This window comes from Eschrichtius robustus, chromosome 5 (assembly GCF_028021215.1).
Source record: "Eschrichtius robustus isolate mEscRob2 chromosome 5, mEscRob2.pri, whole genome shotgun sequence".
Classification (NCBI taxonomy): domain Eukaryota; kingdom Metazoa; phylum Chordata; class Mammalia; order Artiodactyla; family Eschrichtiidae; genus Eschrichtius; species Eschrichtius robustus.
Window position 1 is genome coordinate 15,125,205 of NC_090828.1, and position 14,620 is coordinate 15,139,824.

Consider the following 14,620-nt stretch of genomic DNA (forward strand, 5'->3'; position numbering starts at 1 on the left):
CCGGTCATAGCTTGTCACATGGTCAAACTAAAAGTGCAAATACCTGGATGTCAGATTCTTCATGAAAGCAAAGTTGGTAGGGGAGGCCCCTGCCATGGTGGGGAATCGCAAGAACAAGGGGAACTTGGTGGGTTGCTATTTTTCTCATTATTTCAGAGAGTAGCCTCTGCTTGCAAAATAGGGGTCACAGTAGTACTTTATGTGACAGGTGGAATAATGACCCCTCCCAAAGATGTGCACACCCTAATCCCCAGACTTTGTGACTATATTACTTTACATGGCAAAAGGGACTTTTCAGATGTGAGTAAGATTAGGAACCTTGAGATAGGACGATTATCCTGGATTATTTATGTGGATACAATTTAATCACGGGAGTCCTTAAAGTGGAAGAGGAAGGCAGAAGAGCAGGAGAGGGAGATGCAAAGAGAGAAGAGGCAGGAGAAATTCAAAGCATGAAGATGGAGGAAGAGGGCAAGAATCAGGGAATGTGGGTGGCCTCTGGGAGCTGGGAACAGTCTTAAGCCATTAGACAACAAGGACATGGAGACCTCAGTCCTACCACTGAAGACACTCAATTCTGCCACAACCCGAATGAGCAGGGAAATGGATTCTCCCCTAGAGCCTCCAGAAGGAATGCAGCCCTGCAGGCACTGATTTTAGCCCCATGAGATCCAACTCAGACTTCTGACCTACAGAACTGTAAGATAATAAATCTGTGTCATTTTAAGCTAAGTTTGTGGTAATTCATCATGATGGCAAAAGAAAACTAATATCCTTACTCATTGGATTCTTTTAAGGACTCAAATCATTAATATATGTTGAGAGTACTGGAAATGCATCTGGCACACAGTTAGCAAGCGCTGTGCACATGTTTCCCATTATTGTGACCCTGCAACCTGGGAGTTCTGAGCTGATAGATGGAAAAACATGGCCCAGCTGGAAAAAAAAAAAGGCTTAAGGAATGTCTCCACATACTGTCTATTTCCAAATAAATCTCCTTTAATGATCACATGTGTCATGGAATAAGCTGCAGGTTCCTGATGCCAGAGCCTGAAAGGAAGGTGATCAGTGAACAATATTTTTAGTACTACCCAGTAAACTGAATAAAGGGCCCACTGGCCTTTTCATGATCTAACATTCTATTTTTTTCATTCTGGTAAAGTAATTTTCTCTGGATTTAGAGTAATACATTTAGCATTGAAATAAGACTTGAACCATCTGTCAAACCTAAAAACAAATCTATTTCGTGATATGTGTTCATCTTATTATTGCCAGAATATATTTTTTTCTCCTTTTTTTCTGTTTATTCACCACCTTGTTCACCACCATATGCCCAGCACTTACATTGCCAACACCAACCAAAGAGTTGCTAGCTGAATGAGGTAGAATCACTGCAAGAAATATTAGGGTATTTTTTTTAACCCTACTTATCTTTCTGCTCAGCTCCTAACTAACAAATCAGTTAGTAACTAGCTCAGTTACTAACAAATCGTCAGGATCAAGAATCTTGCAGGTAGAAAGGGAAACCAAGATCTTTAGGACCAGTCCTATCATCAGGGAGTTTATAAACTTGTGGAGAGATTAAAATGCATGCCAAAGAATAACTGGCAATACAGGGCAATGCATCATAAGATGGTGGTCTCAACGTATGGGGTATTTACTCTGTGGCCTGCAGGGTAATCTCAGGCTATGCAAGAACAGAGCACTAAATCACACTGAATCAAGAAAGCCACTTTGCTTCCCATCCTTCTGACTACTTTCAGAAGAAATCCTCACTTTCATGCTAGGGTGCCCTCTAAATTCTTCTCATACTTGGTTTGTCTCCGTCTACGCCGCCCAGAGAAGAAGCCTCAGGCTGAGAGACCCAAGCTGGCCCAGTATAGCTAAAATTTAATTACATTTTTTGGCCCTTGCTGTATTTATTTCCATAGATACCTTCTGTTTATGGCAAGTGAAACGCTTTTCTATTTTTAGTAGTGGTATAATGTTTTCTTTTAAAATTACTTCACTTAAAGTTTTAAAAAGTGAGTCTAATTTCAATTTGTTTAAAGTGAATACTGCCCCAGATGGTTCATTGACATGGCAACAATTATAAAAGTGTTATAAGAATAACTAAACTTTGGGATAACAAAATGGAGTGTGTGGTAGAGGCATAGATATAATATCTGAGAGGAGGGAGTCACTATATTCAACTTGGTCGGTCACGTTCTGAGAGGCCATGATGGAAAGAAGTGGAGTCTGGTGCTGGGTTTGCCATGGCTGAGGATATGGTTGTATAGATGCAGGAGTGGGAAGTCTGAACCAAAGCAGGAATGGCCTTAGATGGCAGTAAGCAGAGCATTTCCACTAAGGTACAGGTGTGTGGGGGGTAAGTTGTGACAGATGAACCTTAATGAGGTTGTAGAAAACCTTTCATTACAAGCGCTCCTCCATTGCCTCAACTAAAAATTGTTTGCTTCTTCTCTCCAGGAGCTGACCCAGAACTAGCTCCCAGGTGCCCGATGATGGTGCAATGTAAGGAGGCCCCTCCTATACTTTGGGATCCTGTGTCACTGCACTGCTGTGGTTGATGGAGTTGCTGGTGGCTCTTTCACACACCTCAAACCTTCTGCTTCACAGCCCGTCAGCAAAGGCTATAGAGCCCTCTGATGTGTTAATACCAATATTCACTTTATTTATATACCATCTGGACTATTTGCAATGTGGAGCTAACCGGTATCTCCCTCACTTTCAAGAGTCTGCAACTCTAGGAGATGCCACTGAGTTCAACATGAATACTCATGGTTTGTTTAGAATGTGTGAGCTAAAAAAGTCCTGTTTTATATCTAGGAATCTCCCAATAGCCATTCTAAAATTAATCATGTATCCCCCTCTGCCTGTACTTAATAGTAATGGAAGGGCTGAATTTCCTGAGGTAGAAACATGGATGCAGCTGGCATTTTTAGGATTTTAAATTTCATATATTTTAAATTCGTTTGTTTAAAGAGTATATGTCTTTAAAGTATAAAGAATGCAAGTGTTAGACCTCAAGATTGATATTTTTAGCCTAAAACATTAATGATCGTACCGCCTCTCTCCACCTGCAAAGACACCTGCAGTCCTTCTGATCACCAGAGACACGGCTACTTTATTTCTTAATGCTAAGGAGGGGGATCATGAGAATCCCAGCAGGGAAAAAATGGGAGCTCAGCTGGCTTAGTGTCCTGGAAAAGTAGGACCTTGCTAACTGTGTTATGAGAAGGGCAAGAGGAAGTCTTTGAAACCAGAGATTTGGTTTTCCTGACATCACCTATCACTAGGGACTGAAGTCTTTGGATTCAGGCATTATATCTCCACTGTTTGTATCCTTTGAAAAGTATCACAAGGTACAGTGGCATCTTAGCATGAATCATAAACCCCTCAGAGTCATCATGGGGAAAAAGATACATATAAAACTGATAGAAAAGAGGCTTAAGAGAGAATCAGTACATGAGAAAAGCAGTGTTTAATGAGCTTACTCTGAATGCCTGGTGAAGAAGAGGCAGGAGTGATGTACACAGTATTTTACAATAATATAGTATGGGCACTGAAAGGACACCTCAACCTAATCAGAATATGTACAGGCCCTCAACAGCTGGTAGGGCTACAATGGTACATTCTGACTGAGCACCAGTACTAAGAAGGGGGGGGGGCCATCATTTAGGAGGGCACCCCAAGGACATACTCTAAGAGCTCATGTAATATGCATTCATTCAAGATAGAGAATACTTACTGAGTTACTACTGTGTGCAATGTATTGTACCAAGTGTGTGTGTGTGGTGGGGGGAATTTTCAAAAGGACTGCGCTTTATATCTAGGCATTGTGCATTACCATAACAAATAATGTTTAGGATGTTCTTGTTTAACTCTATATTCGATAGTGTACTTAGCAATAAAAAAAGAAGCAGTAAAATGATGCCACTGTAGGAAACTGGCAACAGTACGTGGACCCACTGCATCCTACTTCAGCTCTATGCACGTCTGTGGGCTGTAACAGCGATAACTCATTCTCTCAGGGGTTCTGTTTAGCCTGAGCTGCCTCCCACTGAGCTCATTAGGTCATGAGTTTCACGGAGATGCACTAGGAAAAAGACCCGTCTGACCCCACATGATGATGAGAAACAAGTGACAACCTGTCCTCCTCAGACAAATTCTTTTGTCTTAAGCTCTGGGGTTTCCATCTATTTACTGAAAGTTGTAAAATTAACAAGCAGCTTCCCTTTTAGGCTGTCATTTGAGGCTAGTGTTTTCAGAAAAGCTGATGTAGAAAAGTGACAAATGACACAGGGGTTAAAAATTACCAACCATGGTAGAATGATACACTAAAATTGTCATTAAAATGTCACATTTCTCCCAGTGGATGATTAAAAGCATGTTGTCTTCTTGAGACACTGGAGAAATGGTGAGACAGGAAATTTTCTGCTCAACTACTGACCAGTCAGCCTAGAGAAAAGTCATTTCAATTGAGCCACCAGGTTGCAGAAGATAGAGGAGGAATCTTTTGGGCCACAAAGTTATATAGTGGACATCCACTATTTTTGCATACCTAGCATTTGTTACCCATTCTTCTGGTAAAGGCACCTAATTTTCCTTGGGGACTAAACCTCTCCTACTTTCAAGTCCAAATTTCTCCATCTCCTGACTCCAAAGATGGGCATATGACTCAGGCCATGTTCAGCAAAATATTGCATCCACTTGGACACGGTGATTGCTATAGAGATGGGCACATGAGTCAAGTGAGATAAATAAGAGTCAATAAGACTCAACCTTGAGTCCTTTTTATAGAACAGTAGGAGGGGAGTCTTCATTCCACTAGGGTTACTGAGTGGATAGGACGTCAGCCTAGCATCACCGGCAAACATTCTGCCACCGCAAGGAGAGCCCAAAGTTTGGGTGAAATAAAGAAGCTCTAATGGCAACCTCTAAATACCTGGACTGAACCCTTGGAGTTAACGTAGAACTTGAACTAAACACCCTTTATATTTAAATTAATTTGAAAGAACTTTCTAAACAATTCAGGTTATTTTTGCCAGGAGCATTTGTATCTGCTTACTCTAGGTAACAAGTTGAAAGTCTTTGTTTCTTGGTTAAAAATTTTTAGATTTCAAAATTTGAGAGATGGGAGCATTCCCAATGGCCCTGAACTTTCTCCTTAGGCAACAGCCAATTGTTCTGGTCCTGAATAAGATTTAGAGTCGTGAAGAGGTGGACAAGCAGATGAAAATGCCTAAATGCCACAAAGAGTGGTCTACCCTAAAGCAGGAAAGTCTAACTACTGACACAGAGACATCAAGCCTAATTCAGGAAAGTCACCTGTGATTTTCTTTCCATTCTTTGGAGCAGCACAAAACAGTTAACTACTCTGCAAATCACTCCTTACTATATTCTGTCTTTCTGATTAAATTTTATATCCCATCTTTTCATTGACAAACTCTATCCTGAAGAGAAAGAAATAACACCATCACTGTCTATCAAGGTATCTGGTATTTGGGGAAATCTTTAAAAGCATGGAAGAAAATTAGAAATGTGTGATAAAGAATGCATTGTCCTACAGCTGTTAATTATGGGTCTGACTGAAAAGAGTTCCATGTAAATACATTTTTTTAAAGGACTGATTTTTATCAAGAGGATGAGAATAACCATAATGGAATGGAAACATCCATTCTGATGCACTGGAGGACCAACAGTTACAAATCTATATCTTCCTATGTTATCAACTCTCTGCTTGTAGACAAATAAAAGGATATTGGAATGTTTTCTATTTTTGTTTTCTTCAATTTATCTTGTTTTAGCATTTGATCAACATAGAATTAAAGGTAAGACCACTGGGATCACTGAGGAAGCAGTAAAGTGTGAATTCTGGAGGTAGATTAACTGATCTTGGCTCAGCTAATGACCATTTGTGTGGATTTACACAAGTGCCTTAACTTTTCTGAGCCTTAGTTTCTTCATTTATGCAGTGGGAAACATTACCAGCCACACCAGTGTATAGGGGATTTAAATAAGTACTACATATAAAACATGGAATTTTTTAAGGACTCAATAAATATTTCTCATTACTATTCTTACTACTGTTAGCAGCTCGAATCGCTCAGGTAGGAGCTGATATTCCACAGTGGTTTAAGGGTCTTAGCCCAGAATTACTCAGATGAGTTGTGGGTCCAGGTCTAGAACTCAGGTTTCTAGATTCAAAGATCTGTGCATTTAATCCCCACCTTCAAAATATTCTATTTGCATCATATTTTTAACTACAGTTGGGAAACTCCAGATATTTCCGTTAAAAAAACAGGTTATGGAGGAGCTTCAAGATGGCGGAAGAGTAAGACGCGGAGATCACCTTCCTCCCCACAGATACATCAGAAATACATCTACACGTGGAACTGCTCCTACAGAACACCCACTGAACGCTGGCAGAAGACCTCAGACCTCCCAAACGGCAAGAAACTCCCCACGTACCTGGGTAGGGCGAAAGAAAAAAGAAACAACAGGGACAAAAGAATAGGGACGGGACCTGCACCGGTGGGACGGAGCTGTGAAGGAGGAAAGATTTCCACACACTAGGAGCCCCTTCACGGGCGGAGACTGCTGATGGTGGAGCCACGGAGGAGAGCGCAGCCACAGGGGTGCAGAGGGCAAAGCAGAGAGATTCCCACACAGAGGCTCGGCGCCGAGCAGCACTCACCAGCCCGAGAGGCTTGTCTGCTCACCCGCCGGGGCGGGCGGGGCTGGGAGCTGAGGCTCCGGCTTGGCTTCGGTTGGATCCCAGGGAGAGGACTGGGGTTGGCGGTGTGAACACAGCCTGAAGGGGTTAGCGCACCACAGCTAGCCGGGAGGGAGTCCGGGAAAAAGTCTGCAGCTGCCGAAGAGACAAGAGACTTTTTCTTACCTCTTTGTTTCCTGGTGCGCGAGGAGAGGGGATTCAGAGCGCCGCCTAAACGAGCTCCAGAGACGGGCGCGAGCCACGGCGATCAGCACGGACCCCAGAGACGGGCGTGAGACGCTAAGCCTGCTGCTGCCGCCACCAAGAAGCCTGTGTGCGAGCACAGGTCACTCTCCACACCGCCCCTCCCGGGAGCCTGTGCAGCCCGCCACTGCCAGCGTCCCGTGATCCGGGGACAACTTCCCCGGGAGAACGCACGGCGCGCCTCAGGCTGCTGCAACGTCACGCTGGCCTCTGCCGCCGCAGGCTCGCCCCGCCTCCTCCGTTCGCCTCCCTCCCCCCGCCTGAGTGAGCCAGAGCCCCCGAAGCAGCTGCGCCTTTAACCCCGTCCTGTCTGAGCAAAGAACAGACGCCCTCAGGCGACCTACACTCAGAGGTGGGGCCAAATCCAAAGCTGAACCCCAGGAGCTGTGCGAACAAAGAAGAGAAAGGGAAATCTCTCCCAGCAGCCTCAGGAGCAGCGGATTAAATCTCCACAATCAACTTGATGTGCCTGCATCTGTGGAAAACCTGAATAGACAACGAATCATCCCAAATTGAGGAGGTGGACTTTGGGAGCAAAGATATATTATTTTTTCCCCTTTCTCTCTTTCTGTGAGTGTGTATGTGTATGCTTCTGTGTGTGATTTTGTCTGTATAGCTTTGCTTTTACCATTTGTCCTAAGGTTCTGTCTGTCCTTTTTTTTTATTACTTAAAAAATTTTATTTTTCTTAGTAATTATTTTTTATTTTAATAACCTTATTTTATTTTATCTTCTTCTTTCTTTCTTTCTTTTTTTTCTCCCTTTTATTCTGAGCCGTGTGGAGGACAGGTTCTTAGTGCTCCAGCCAGGAATCAAGGCTGTGCCACTGAGGTGGGAGAGCCAAGTTCAGGACACTAGTCCACAAGAGACCTCCCAGCTCCACATAATATCAAATGGTGAAAATCTCCCAGAGATCTCCATCTCAATGCCAAGACCCAGCTCCACCCAATGACAAGCAAGCTACAGTGCAGGACACCCTATGCCAAACAACTAGCAAGACAAGAAAACAACCCCATCCATTAACACACAGGCTGCCTAAAATCATAATAAGACCACAGACACCCCAAAACACACCACCAGATGTGGACCTGCACACCAGAAAGACAAGATCCAGCTTCATCCACCAGAAGACAGGCACTAGTCCCCTCCACGAGGAAGTCTACACAACCCACAGAACCAACCTTAGCCACTGGGGACAGACAACAAAAACAACAGAAACTACGAACCTGTAGCGTGCGAAAAGGAGACCTCAAACACAGTAAGTTAAGCAAAATGAGAAGACAGAGAAACACACAGCAGATGAAGGAGCAAGGCAAAAACCAACCAGACCTAACAAATGAAGAGGAAATAGGCAGTCTACCTGAAAAAGAAATGAGAATAATGATAGTAAAGATGATCCAAAATCTTGGAAATAGAATAGACAAAGTACAAGAAACGTTTAACAAGCACCTAGAACTAAAGAGCAAACAGAGATGAACAATGCAATAAATGAAATTAAAAATTCTCTAGAAGGGATTAATAGCAGAATAACTGAGGCAGAAGAACAGATAAGTGACCTGGAAGATAAAATTGTGGAAATAACTACTGCAGAGCAGAATAAAGAAAAAAGAATGAAAAGCACTGAAGACAGTCTCAGAGACCTCTGGGACAACATTAAACGCACCAACATTCGAACTATAGGGGTCCCAGAAAAAGAAGAGAAAAAGAAAGGGACTGAGAAAATATTTGAAGAGATTGTAGTTGAAAACGTCCCTAATATGGGAAAGGAAAGAGTTAATCAAGTCCAGGAAGCACAGAGAGTCCCATACAGGACAAATCTAAGGAGAAACACGCCAAGACACATATTAATCAAATGATCAAAAATTAAGTACAAAGAACAAATATTAAAAGCAGCAAGGGAAAAGCAACAAGTAACACATAAGGGAATCCCCATAAGGTTAACAGCTGATCTTTCAGCAGAAACTCTGCAAGCCAGAAGGGAGAGGCAGGACATATTTAAAGTGATGAAAGGGAAAAACCTACAACCAAGATTACTCTACCCAGCAAGGATCTCATTCAGATTTGATGGAGAAATTAAAAGCTTTAGAGACAAGTAAAAGCTAAGAGAATTCAGCACCAACAAACCAGCTTTACAACAAATGCTAAAGGAACTTCTCTAGGCAGGAAACACAAGAAAAGGGAAAGACCTACAATAATAAACCCAAAACAACTAAGAAAATGGTAATAGGAACATACGTATCGATAATTACCTTAAATGTAAATGGATTAAATGCTCCAACGAAAAGACATAGACTGGCTGAACGGATACAAAAACAAGACCCGTATATATGCTGCCTACAAGAGACCCACCTCAGACCTAGGGACACATACAGACTGAAAGTGAGGGAATGGAAAAAGATATTCCATGCAAATGGAATTAAAAGAAAGCTGGAGTATCAATTCTCATATCAGACAAAATAGACATTAAAACAAACACTATTACAAGAGACAAAGGACACTACATAATGATGAAGTGATCAATCCAAGAAGAAGATATAACAATTGTAAATATTTATGCACCCAACATAGGAGCACCTCAATACATAAGGCAAATACTAACAGCCATAAAAGGGGAAATCAACAGTAACACAATCATAGCAGGGGACTTTAACACCCCACTTTCACCAATGGACAGATCATCCAAAATGAAAATAAATAAGGAAACACAAGCTTTAAATGATACATTAAACAAGATGGACTTAATTGATATTTATAGGACATTCCATCCAAAAACAACAGAATACACATTCTTCTCAAGTGCTCATGGAACATTCTCCAGTATAGATCATATCTTGGGTCACAAATCAAGCCTTAGTAAATTTAAGAAACTTGAAATCGTATCAAGTATCTTTCCCAACAACAACACTATGAGACTAGATATCAATTACAGGAAAAAATCTGTAAGAAACACAAACACATGGAGGCTAAACAACACACTACTTAATAACCAAGAGATCACTGAAGAAATCAAAGAGGAAATCAAAAAATATCTAGAAACAAATGACAATGAAAACACGACTACCCAAAACCTATGGGATGCAGCAAAAGCAGTTCTAAGAGGGAAGTTTATAGCTATACAAGCCTACCTTAAGAAACAAGAAACATCTCAAATAAACAACCTAACTTTACACCTAAAGCAATTAGAGAAAGAAGAATAAAAATATCCCAATGTTAGCAGAAGGAAAGAAATCATAAAGATCAGATCTGAAATAAATGAAAAAGAAATGAAGGAAATGATAGCAAAGATCAATAAAACTAAAAGCTGGTTCTTTGAGAAGATAAACAAAATTGATAAACCATTAGCCAGACTTATCAAGAAAAAAAGGGAGAAGACTCAAATCAATAGAATTAGAAATAAAAAACGAGAAGTAACAACTGACACTGCAAAAATACAAAGGATCTTGAGAGATTACTACAAGCAACTATATGCCAATAAAATGGGCAACCTGGAAGAAATGGACAAATTCTTAGAAATGCACAACCTTCCAAGACTGAACCAGGAAGAAATAGAAAATATGAACAGACCAATCACAAGCACTGAAATTGAAACTGTGATTAAAAATCTTCCAACAAACAAAAGCCCAGGACCAGATGACTTCACAGGCGAATTCTATCAAACCTTTAGAGAAGAGTTAACACCTATCCTTCTCAAACTCTTCCAAAATATAGCAGAGAGAGGAACACTCCCAAACTCATTCTACGAGGCCACCATCACTCTGATACCAAAACCAGACAAAGACGTCACAAAGAAAGAAAACTACAGGCCAATATCACTGATGAACATAGATGCAAAAATCCTCAACAAAATACTAGCAAACAGAATCCAATAGCACATTAAAAGGATCATACACTATGATCAAGTGGGGTTTATCCCAGGAATGCAAGGGTTCTTCAACATATGCAAATCAATCAACGTGATACACCATATTAACAAGTTGAAGAATAAAAACCATATGATCATCTCAATAGATGCAGAGAAAGCTTTTGACAAAATTCAACACCTGTTTATGATAAAAACCCTGCAGAATGTAGGCATAGAGGGAACTTTCCTCAACATAATAAAGGCCATATATGACAAACCCACAGCCAACATCATTCTCAATGGTGAAAAACTGAAGCCATTGCCACTAAGATCAGGAACAAGACAAGGTTGCCCACTCTCACCACTATTATTCAACATAGTTTTGGAAGTTTTAGCCATAGCAATCAGAGAAGAAAAAGAAATAAAAGGAATCCAAATCAGAAAAGAAGTAAAGCTGTCACTGTTTGCAGATGACATGATACTATACATAGAGAATCCTAAAGATGCTACCAGAAAGCTGCTAGAGCTAATCAATGAATTTGGTAAAGTAGCAGGATACAAAATTAATGCACAGAAATCTCTTGCATTCTTGTATACTAATGATGAAACATCTGAAAGTGAAATTAAGAAAACACTCCCATTTACCATTGCCACCAAAAGAATAAAATATCTAGGAATAAACCTACCAAAGGAGACAAAAGACCTGTATGAAGAAAACTATGAAAGAAATTAAGGATGATACAAACAGATGGAGAGATATACCATGTTCTTGGACTGGAAGAATCAACATTGTCAAAATGACTATACCACCCAAAGCCATCTACAGATTCAATGCAATCCCAATCAAGCTGCCAACGGCATTTTTCACAGAACTAGAACAAAAAATTTCACAGTTTGTATGGAAACACAAAAGACCCCAAATAGCCAAAGCAATCTTGAGAAAGAAAAACGGAGCTGGAGGAAACAGGCTCTCTGACTTCAGACTATACTACAAACCTACAGTAATCAAGACAATATAGTACTGGCACAAAAACAGAAATATAGATCAATGGAGCAGGATAGAAAGCCCAGAGATAAATCCATGCACATATGGTCACCTTATCTTTGATAAAGTAGGCAAGAATATACAGTGGAGAAAAGACCGCCTCTTCAATAAATGGTGCTGGGAAAACTGGACAGCTACATGTAAAAGAATGAAATTAGAACACTTCTTAACACCATACACAAAAATAAACTTAAAATGAATTAAAGACCTAAATGTAAGGCCAGACACTATCAAACTCTTAGAGGAAAACACAGGCAGAACACTCTATGACATAAACCACAGCAAGATCCTTTTTGACCCACCTCCTAGAGAAATGGAAATAAAGACAAAAATAAACAAATGGGACCTAATGAAACTTAAAAGCTTTTGCACAGCAAAGGAAACCTTAAACAAGATGAAAAGACAACCCTCAGAATGGGAGAAAATATTTGCAAACGAAGCAACTGACAAATGGTTAATATCCAAAACATACAAGCAACTCTTGCAGCTCAATATCAAAAAAACAAACAACCCAGTCCAAAAATGGACAGAAGACTAAATAGACATTTCTCCAAAGAAGATATACAGATTGCCACCAAACACATGAAAGAATGCTCAACATCATTCTTATACCCTGAGAAAACCATAATTCCCACTACTGGGCATATACCCTGAGAAAACCATAATTCAAAAAGAGTCACGTACCAAAATGTTCATTGAAGCTCTATTTACAATAGCCAGGACATGGAAGCAACCTAAGTGTCCATCAACAGATGAATGGATAAAGAAGGTGTGGCACATATATACAATGGAATATTACTCAGCCATAAAAAGGAGCAAAACTGAGTTATTTGTAGTGAGGTGGATGGACCTAGAGACTGTCATACAGAGTGAAGTAAGTCAGAAAGAGAAAAACAAATACTGTATGCTAACACATATATATGGAATCTTAAAAAAAAGAAAACAAATGATCAGAAGAACCTAGGGGCAAGATAGGAATAAAGATGCAGACCTACTAGAGAATGGACTTGAGGATATAGGGAGGGGGAAGGGTAATCTGGGACCAAGTGAGAGAGTGGCATGGACATATATACACTACCGAATGTAAAATAGATAGCTAGTGGGAAGCAGCCGCATAGCACAAGGAGATCAGCTCGGTGCTTTGTGACCACGTAGAGGGGTGGGATAGGGAGGATGGGAGGGAGGGAGAGGCAAGAGGGAAGAGATATGGGGACATATGTATATGTATAACTGATTCACTTTGTTATAAAGCAGAAACTAACACACCATTGTAAAGCAATTATACGCCAATAAAGATGTTAAAAAAAGAAAAAGGTTATGAAAAAAACGGTTGGAAATAAAAATGCAGATGATAATTGAAATCAGTTAAATTGCAAAGAGTCATAAAAAGATAAGAATATTTAAACCTGCAATTAATGTGTTAAAAAATCCTATGCCATACACCAAGGAGATAATCAATTATGAATTTCCCCAGAATATTTGGGGAAACTGTCAGGCTGACTGATAAGAAATCTCCTTTGCTAAAATTCTGGAGGCAAATTTCCCTGGAAGAAAGAAATTACAAGAAGAGCAAGGCAGAGACAGGTAGAAATCTTAATTAAGTCTTCACCTGATGTTATATAAGAGTCTTTGTTGCCTAATTTGTTTTCTTGGCTTCTGAGGAGCTCTCCACCAAAGCCCACCTTCCCCATAAAGAACTTTATTCTCAGATTTCAAACTTTTCCTCCTCCTTTATCCTCTCTCCCATTCCTCACACCAAATTTACACATGAGGCATCTCGTTTTCTCTGGACTCTGTTGGGTGATAACTGTTCAAGCTGATGTACTACTCTGGGTTAATTGTGTGACAGGAGCTAAAGGCTCTGCATGCCACCCTCTCAGGACATATCTGCATTGCACATGAGTATTCTAGAAGCTCAAGGTCTTAACCTAAAGGAAGAAAGTTAATGAGAGAAACTTCAGGTAAGTGTGAAGGGAAGGGTGAAGACGGAGTAGCTGATGGCAAAGCTCGTTAACAGTAAAAATCCCTCACTTGGATCCCTCACTTGGATAAAATGGACAGCTGCTTACTGTAATATCTCATGGACCTTTTCTGGAAGTTGGGAAAGGTAGTTTTACCTTAAGTTAACCCTAGAATTCATTCCTATATCCACATACTGAATTTGATTTGAATCTAGGTCTCTATAAAAATATCCTTACCTGGAGCCTAATTACTCTCAGCAAAATTACACCAAGCTCAGCTGATTGGCTATGAGTATGAATGATATTTTTATTATTTTCCAAAATGAATGCATATTTTCTTTAAAATATCTCAGATTTCTTTAAAAGTGTTCAGAAGCAGCATTTAATGTTCTCCTTCAACACTGCATTTGAGATTCAGATACTATGAATACATACCAGAAACCAGTCAGCTCTGGACCAGATGTGTACAGATCCCTAGCCCATCACACTTACTGCTGAACGTTTGTATAAGAGAGGGATAGTTTAATTTGCCTACTTTTAACATATTTACAAATGTAGAAAATCAAATTCTTCATTTTGGCAAATGCATCTAAGGCTCATATTGGAACAATAGTATTTAGTATAGACTTTCAAGCTAGTGCATTATGGTATTTTTAATGATTCCTTTAATGATCGGATTAATGAAATAAAATCTTTACAGAATTAAGCAGAGATATAATTTTCCCCTTTCACACCACTGGGATCTTTAATACATAAAAACAGTCTGCTCTGCCAAGATGGGGACAGTGCTGT

The 14,620-nt window shown here is 40.2% G+C and overlaps 1 long non-coding RNA gene across 1 annotated transcript in view; it reads left to right on the top strand.

Moving 5' to 3' along the window:
- Positions 1-5,754, top strand: part of LOC137764720 (uncharacterized) — a 140,225-nt gene extending 134,471 nt beyond the window's left edge. The window contains exon 3 of the long non-coding RNA XR_011074051.1: positions 2,470-5,754. This is a non-coding gene — a long non-coding RNA (uncharacterized lncRNA). The remainder of the gene's footprint in view (positions 1-2,469) is intronic.
- Positions 5,755-14,620: the final 8,866 nt, after the last annotated feature.